The following is a 7737-nucleotide window of genomic DNA, read 5'->3' on the forward strand; positions in this document are numbered from 1 at the left end:
CTAAGTATGCCTTTACTACCCTCCGTGTTCATGGGGTTTATACAAGGAAAAGGGATTAATTAATTCAGGAAGGAAAGAGATCAAATATGGACAAGAGATTCTAGATCTCCTAGAAGCAGTATGGGCACCCAAGAAGGTAGCAGTCATACACTGCAGGGGCCACCAAAAAGGCGACACCATCGCAGCCCGAGGCAATCACAAGGTGGACCAAGCAGCCAATTTAACAGCAGCCGAAGAAACCCTCAAACCTCCAATGTTAACAGCCTCCCTCTTTCCCAACCCTTTGGCTGAGTGGGATCCCAAATATTCCCGCCAAGAAGAGGCCTGGTTCAAGACTGAAGGAGGAAGCCGTCTCCGTAACGGATGGTGGAAATTTCGAGATGGCCATATTGTCATACCAGGAACACTAGCCCTGGCTTTTGTCAAGCAATTTCATCAACAGACCCACTTTGGTTGGACCGCCCTAGAAACGACCCTCAATAGGTACTTCTATGTACCCCAACTCTCCTGAATCTCGTGAATAGTCTGTGAACAATACATTGTTTGTGTTCGCAATAACCCACGTCAAGGGCTGACCCTACCACCAGGGTCCAATATACCGGTGATGCCCCATTTGAAGACCTCACAGTAGATTTCACTGAGATGCCACGCTCCAGGGGTCTTAGATATCTCTTAGTATTTGTATGCACCTACTCAGCGTGGGTAGAAGCCTTCCCCACAGACAGAAAAAGCATGGGAAGTCGTCCAGCTATTACTGCAGGAAATAGTCCCTCGCTTTGGACTGCCACTCTCAGTAGGCTCTGACAACGGCCCCGCCTTTGTGGCCAAAGTAATCCAGCTCTTAGCCAAGCTCCTCTGCAAACCGCCTACCGCCCACAGAGCTCAGGACAAGTAGAACTCATGAATCGGACCTTCAAGTCCCACCTAAAAAAACTGTGCCAAGAGACACAACTCAACTGGGACAAGGCCCTTCCAATAGCGCTCCTGAGGATACGTTCATCTCCTACCAAGAAGACAGGCCTTTCCCCTTATGAGGTCATATACGGAAGGCCACCTCCACTCATTAGAGGCCTCCGAAGGGACCTTAAAGAGATAGGAGACCTAACCTTAAGACAACGGCTTGAGGCATTAGGGTCTACCCTACAGAACCTCAACCAATGGGTACAGAAGAGGTTCCCTATCAACTTAACAAATAAAGTTCATCCTTTAAGCCCGGGGATTCAGTTTGGGTTAAGGAATGGAACCTCCAGCCCTTAAAACCCCTGTGGAGGGGCCCCTTTACTGTCATTTTGTCTACCCCCATAGCAGTTAAGGTTGCAGAGATCACTCCATGGATACACCACAGCAGACTGAAACCTGCAGCTGCTAGCTGGAACTGCACCTCTGACCCCTCCGAGCCCCTCAAGATCACTCTCTGAAGGAAGATGGCCAGTGATGTTACCGGTCCTTAGGAGGAGATCATCAGCCCCCGCTTTGGTCACCAGAAGCTGACCAATCCACATGCGGCTGAAGCTTGAGGAATTCTTCCTTGCAAGATGCTTATCCCAAGGACTCTAATCCTTACCCTAACACTTTTCTTCAAGTCAGGGATGGTATCACCACCTCATGCCCTAAATCATGCTTCCAGTCCTTTTGACTAGAAACAGCATCTCAGGTTACAGGCTGTTCTGGAAATAATCACCAATGAAACTGAAACAGCTTTAGAGTTCCTCGCTACCCAACAGACCCAGATGCGGGCCGTTATTTATCAGAACCGCCTAGCACTGGACTACTTACTGGCTGAAAAAGGTGGCGTCTGTGGTAAATTCAATCACTCAGACTGTTGTCTAAGATTGATGACACTGGCAAAGTTGTCTCCGTCATTGCCACAAATATTAGAAAACTTGCCTATGTCCCAGTTCAAAAATGGACTGGATGGGACCCCAAAAGCCTGTTTGGAAGATAGTTCTTCACCCTCTGGGAATTTAAAGCGTTAATTGGAATCATCCTCCTGCCCTTGGGGCATGCCTCCTTTTACCCTGCATTCTCCCCCTTGTCATTTGCTCTACCTCTTCCCTCATAGAGACCATTGTAGAACATAAAACTGCCACTGAGGTCCTCGTGTTATGGAAGCACCAACCTCTTAGACCAGCAGCCCGTCTAAGAAGATGATGCTCTCTAACCCACGTATGGGTTTGAGCATCAAAGGGGGGAATGTGGCAGTGGGCCCTACACAAAGGCTCTCCCAGACCACGTGACCACCAAGAATTCCGCCCTGTAGCAGGGAGCTTTAGACAAAGGCTATCCCGGACTGCATGGCCACCAAGACTTCTTAAATTAACATTTTCTAATTCCTACCTCATCCGGGAACCAGTCAGAACTAACACAATGTCGCATGCCCTAATAAGGACACTTAGCTGCTAACCTGGAAACCTCAGGGTATATAGCCCCGAGTCCTGTCTGGATCGGGGTATGGATATGAATCCACTGAGTCGATGCCGGCATCAATAAACGTTGCCTCCCGCCCTGATACTCTCTGTCCGAGTATCCTGCAACACTGCCATATAAATAGATAAAAAATGTTGTCTCTAATAATAACTCTTATTATGAGCAAGGCCCCTAGTTTAAATTCCGTTAGGTAGTAAAGGGGTGGAACAAAAGCTTCTCTTGAGCTCACAGGGTGGCAATTTTCTTTAGCTCAAAATAAGCTGCATACCATAGAAGCATATGTTGGGGTGACTCATTCTGAACCCCTACCCTACTCACTATGGACTTTTAGTTGATTAAGTGTTATTTCTAGCTGAACACCACAGTATCATTTCTCAAAGCATTTACAGATTTATTAGGAATATGACTGTGTAAACTAGTCAAATGGGTACAGTCCATGTGGCTTAAAGTGTCATTCATTCAAACAGTGGGTAGTGTGTGAACCCCACTATGTGCCAGGCATTTGTCTGAAAATTGAAGATAGAATAGTATAGAACAGAACATGGCCTCTCTCTCAAGGAGCCTCCTTGGCTGGAGGGAATTAAAAGACATTAAAGGAGCAAAGAGAAGGGAGATCTGGGCTAGTCTTAGTTATCACCACTGATTTTGAGAGGCAGAGAGGAATGACAACAACTAACTAACCGTAGAACCAGCCCGTGAAACCAATATTTCACTTACAATCAGTGATGCTCAGATGTTAAGTGTGTTGAGTTTTGGAGTCAAGATTACTTGGGTTTGAACCCCAATTCCACCACTTAGCAGCTGTGTGTGATCTTGGCCATATCACTAAGCCCCAAGTGCCTCAGCTTCCTTTCCTGTGAATTCGAAAGAATACCTACCACGACAGAGATTTAAATTAGATAGTACTGGCAAAGTGTAATGCTAGGCAGTGTTGCTCTATACATTGAGCTCTGTTGTAATAATGGAAATGAGTTGAAATCTGTAGACCAACCAGATAATGGGTGTATTTTTGTTATGTTCAAATTGAGAGTTGACCCATTTAAAAAAGAGTTGCAGGTTTAGAGCAGATGACATTTACCATATTTCTTTAATTCTGGAGCTTGACCTGAGCTACATCTCAGAATCATCTGGGGTGTTTTAAAACTGATGTCCAGTACCAACCACAGAGTCTGATGCAGTTGGTCTGGAGTGTGCCTTGGGCTTCAAGATTTTTAACTATAAATTCATGTGCAGCCAGAGTTGTGACTTACTGGTCTAACTAAATATGGAGAGTGAGCTGATCTGTTCTTGGTTCACAAGTACCAAGGGAGTTATACTCCTTTATATGGAGCTAGAAGTTGTCTTGAAAACAACCAGGGGAGAAGGGAGTCACCTTCACCAACTGGTGCTAAAGAACTGATTGAGGCACCTGTAACTCTAACCCCACGAGGCATTGGTGAGTCTTCAGCTAGCAGCAGTGGGATGCCTGGAATAGCTGGAGTTGAGAGGTGGATTCCAGGGGCAGCTCCACCACAGCCCAGCCAAGAGACTCTGGACAAGTCCTCTGCCCGTTCCGTCTTGGTTTGTCATCTGTGTGAGTGTATGGAGATGAGAGTGTTCTTCCAACATATCCCACAGAGCTGTCTTAGGTGAATGAGATTATGTCGGTAAAGCACTTTATAAAACATAAAATAACATATGAATGAAATAACACACACAGTAGACATTTACACTTTTTGAAACTATAAAAACATCTGTTTTGTAAATTATAGTTTCTTCTGTCCAGAGCTAAGTTCTTCACCACCTCGCTGCAAAGCTACGACGATTGAGACCATTTTCTATAGCAATTTTACACACTGAGTTTCACAAGGGCAATGCTGCAGTGCACTCTATTTTCCATCCTAATCAGTAACTTATCATAATAAACCCTTTGCAAAACACCATCTAGGGTGTGGGTCTGCAGGGTGAAATGACTCCTTTCTGTGGAAAAATAATTACTGTTTTTGTAATGCAAATATAAAGCACAAGGGTCCATGCAACTTCACTGAGGATAAAAAGTAACATGAATTCAAATTAAGGGTTCTAATTATTATAGTAGTGTAAACTGAGTGTGTTTCTTGTTTTGGTTTGGTGTGTGGTTTGGAGGGTTTTTTAGCAGAATTATTTCCCGCCTGGTTATAGTGACTTCATAGAACGATTCTTTTTGTTAAAGAACACAATTCAATTGAGTAAATTTTAAAGATCTTATTGGCTTTTTTCAGGGATTCATGAATCTGGCAGGATCAAATCTAGCAGTTAGAAAGGAGCTCCAAATAGTTACACAATTGGGGAGTGTTTTATAGACCAAAGTGAACAAAAACTAGGAAGTCATATGGGGCAAAAGTGGGTTGATTAATTCAAGGTTACTTTCCTTATATGGAGCAAAGGGAATGTTGGAATAACATTTATTCCAACTTGTGTCGGGTAACTTGTGTCAAGCACTGATTGGTTGATCTGAGCCTTCCTTTTTTGGGAGAGACAAGCATAGAAACTTAGTTAAAAGTTAAAAGTTTTGGTTTGCTGACGTGGGACTTAGCATAAGCGATTCCAGCTTGGGACCAATCTGGTTACTTGGATACTTTCCTCAATCTGATTCGGACTGCCTAACATGTGTGCATTATCGTGTGTTCTTTTGGAGCTGTGTGTGTGAACACCTGGATGCCGACATGGAGCTTGTAGGTAGGGACCACAGGAGACACCTGAAGACTGATCTCTTCATCTCACGCTACAGAAAAAGATTATATGAAAAAGGCGCAGTCCATCTAAGGAAAGGTTAAAGGTACGTTGAGAGAGGCAGCCTAGAGCACAGACTCCACCTAGGTCACAATGCCTGGTTTAAACCCCAGCTTCAATTCTTACCAGTTGAGTGACTTTAGGCAAGTAATTTAACCCCTCTGTGCCTCAGTTTCCTTTTCCACCAAATGGAGTACCTAATTCATTAGGTTGTTATGAGGATTAAATGATTAAAATGCTTAAAACAGTAGCTGGAAAATAGTAAACATTATGTAGGTGTTAAATAAAATATAATTTTTAACCCAGGTTTCTATAATCTGTAATTTACTTTAAGACATATTGGTATAGACAGACTATAGGAGTTTACATTAACTTTACCCTACATCTTAGTGGTGGGAAATTAACCATGAAGTAACCTAATTTGAGAGACTACACTCCAACTGTGGTTAGAGCAGAGCTTCTAATATTACTAGGTAAATCTGCATTAGAAGGCACCACAAGTAAGCTGTTTTATTTATTGTTAAGAAGAAAAAAATTAGCAAATGATGATAACAATAAAAAAGAATTTATTATATAATATGCTTTGTACATCATTTACTTAAAAGTACATTCATTTATTCAACCAACATTTACTATATGCCTATTAACACACATACACTTCCCTCATTTTTAATAGTTGCATAATACATATTCCATTATATAGATATGTCATATCTTAACCAGTTTCCTATTAATGAGGTATTAGATTATTTCCAGTCTTTTCTCTCCACAAATACTACAGTGGTATTCTTATTTGGTTGGTTCATATGCCCATGGGCAAGCATATCTTATCTGAAAAATCACTTTCTGGAAAAGATTCTACCTACTTAAATTTTCTCCAAACTATTATATCTCCTTGCCCAATTCTACTACCATATTATAAGCATTCTTCATTGTTTAAAAATTAAGGGTTTATTTGTTTGTTTGTTTGTTTTTAAGATTTTGTTGTGGAATTGGGGGAGGGGAATGAACAAGTTGCTGTCCTTTTGTTCTTCAGTCTAGTTGTGGAGGACGTCGCTTCACTGGCCCATGTTGGTGTTATCATTGCGCTCTTCCTGAGTGAGGCAGTTGCTCTCCAGCCATTGGACAGCCGCTCACACCACCTGCTGGAAGCTCACATTGACTGCCAGCCACTCATGGTAGGTCATGGCAGCCCACTGCAGCTGGGGCTGCAGCCTACGCCATCGCCAGCGACTCATTGCAGCCCAGCTCCAGGTCAAGCTGTTTTCACCATCTTAGCTGTAGAGAGCACAGCATCACTGGCCCACATGTAGGATCTGAACCGGGGCCCTGCTGCTCAGAGCTGGCATCCCAAGCCAACTCTTTTTTTTTTTTAAAGATTTTTATTGGGGAGTTGGGGGAAGGGGAACAGACAAGTTGCTATCCTTTTGTTCTTCAGTCTAGTTGTTAGTTGTGGAGGATGTTGCTTCACTGGCCCAAGTTGGCACCATCATTGCACTCTTCCTGAGTGAGGCAGATCAGTTGCTGGCTTCTGGACGGCCGCTCACAGCGGCTGCTAGCAACACACGCTGGCTGCTGGCTACACACGGTAGCCCATGGCAACCTACCTGCTGTCGCCGGCGACTCTCGGCAGCCCACCTCCAGGTTGAGCTGTTGTTCAGCATCTTAGCTGTAGAGAGCAGTGTCACTGGCCCTCATATGTGGGATCTGAACTGGGACCCTCTGGCACCCCAAGCCAGCTCTTAACCAACGCGCCACTCAGCCGGCCCAAGTATTTTTTATTAATTATAATAAGAAAACATTTTGCATACTTTTTTTTAAAAAGATTTTATTGGGGAATTGGGGAAGGGGAACAGTGTTGGGGAACTGGGGAAAGGGAACAGCCAAGTTGTTGTCTTTCAGTCTTAGTTGTGGAGGGCGCAGCTAACTCAGCTTCAAGTCCAGTCGTCATCCGGCCGCCTGTAGGCAGCTTGTGGCCACTCAGCTCAAGGTGCTGTGTTCAATCTTAGTTGTGGGTGGGCATAGCCCACCACCCCATGTGGGAGTCGAACCGGCAGCCTTGTTGTTAGGAGCACATGCTCTCACCAGCTGAGCCATCCTGCCACCTGTTGGCAGCTCAGCAGCAGCTCAGCTCGGGCACAGCTCACTGGCCCATGTGGGAATCAAACCACAACCCTGCCACTCAGAGCTCATGCTCTTAACCAACTGAGCCACTCGGCCAGCCCTGCATACCTTTTGAATTGTTTAAAGAACATGTAAAATCAGTGAAAAACATATCCTGAGGAAGATTATCATCAGATGCTTTGAGACAGGCATGCCCATGCATATACATGCACTCAGAAACTTATTCTGTATGTTCCCAGAATATAAAAGTTTTTTCTTGAGAATCCATTATACACTCTTTTTTTTTAATTTAAAAAAAATTTTTTATTGTTAGTTTCAGGTGTACAGAACAATGCAATAGTTATCCTTTTCACCCTTCACACAGAAACAACCCCCTCCCCCATCTACTGCCCTCCCACCCCCGATATCATACTTATCTATTACAATTCCATTGAC

At 43.9% G+C, this 7737-nt stretch overlaps 1 protein-coding gene across 1 annotated transcript in view; it reads left to right on the plus strand.

Annotated features, from left to right (window-relative positions):
- The first annotated feature begins 6251 nt into the window (after positions 1 to 6251).
- TM4SF18 (transmembrane 4 L six family member 18) overlaps positions 6252 to 7737 on the plus strand; it is a 28304-nt gene continuing 26818 nt past the window's right edge. Inside the window, exon 1 of the mRNA XM_019630724.1 lies at positions 6252 to 6356. The gene's annotated coding sequence lies outside the window, so the exon portion shown is untranslated. The remainder of the gene's footprint in view (positions 6357 to 7737) is intronic.

The sequence above is a fragment of the Hipposideros armiger genome, unplaced genomic scaffold (genome assembly GCF_001890085.2).
Source record: "Hipposideros armiger isolate ML-2016 unplaced genomic scaffold, ASM189008v1 scaffold_936, whole genome shotgun sequence".
Classification (NCBI taxonomy): Eukaryota; Metazoa; Chordata; class Mammalia; order Chiroptera; family Hipposideridae; genus Hipposideros; species Hipposideros armiger.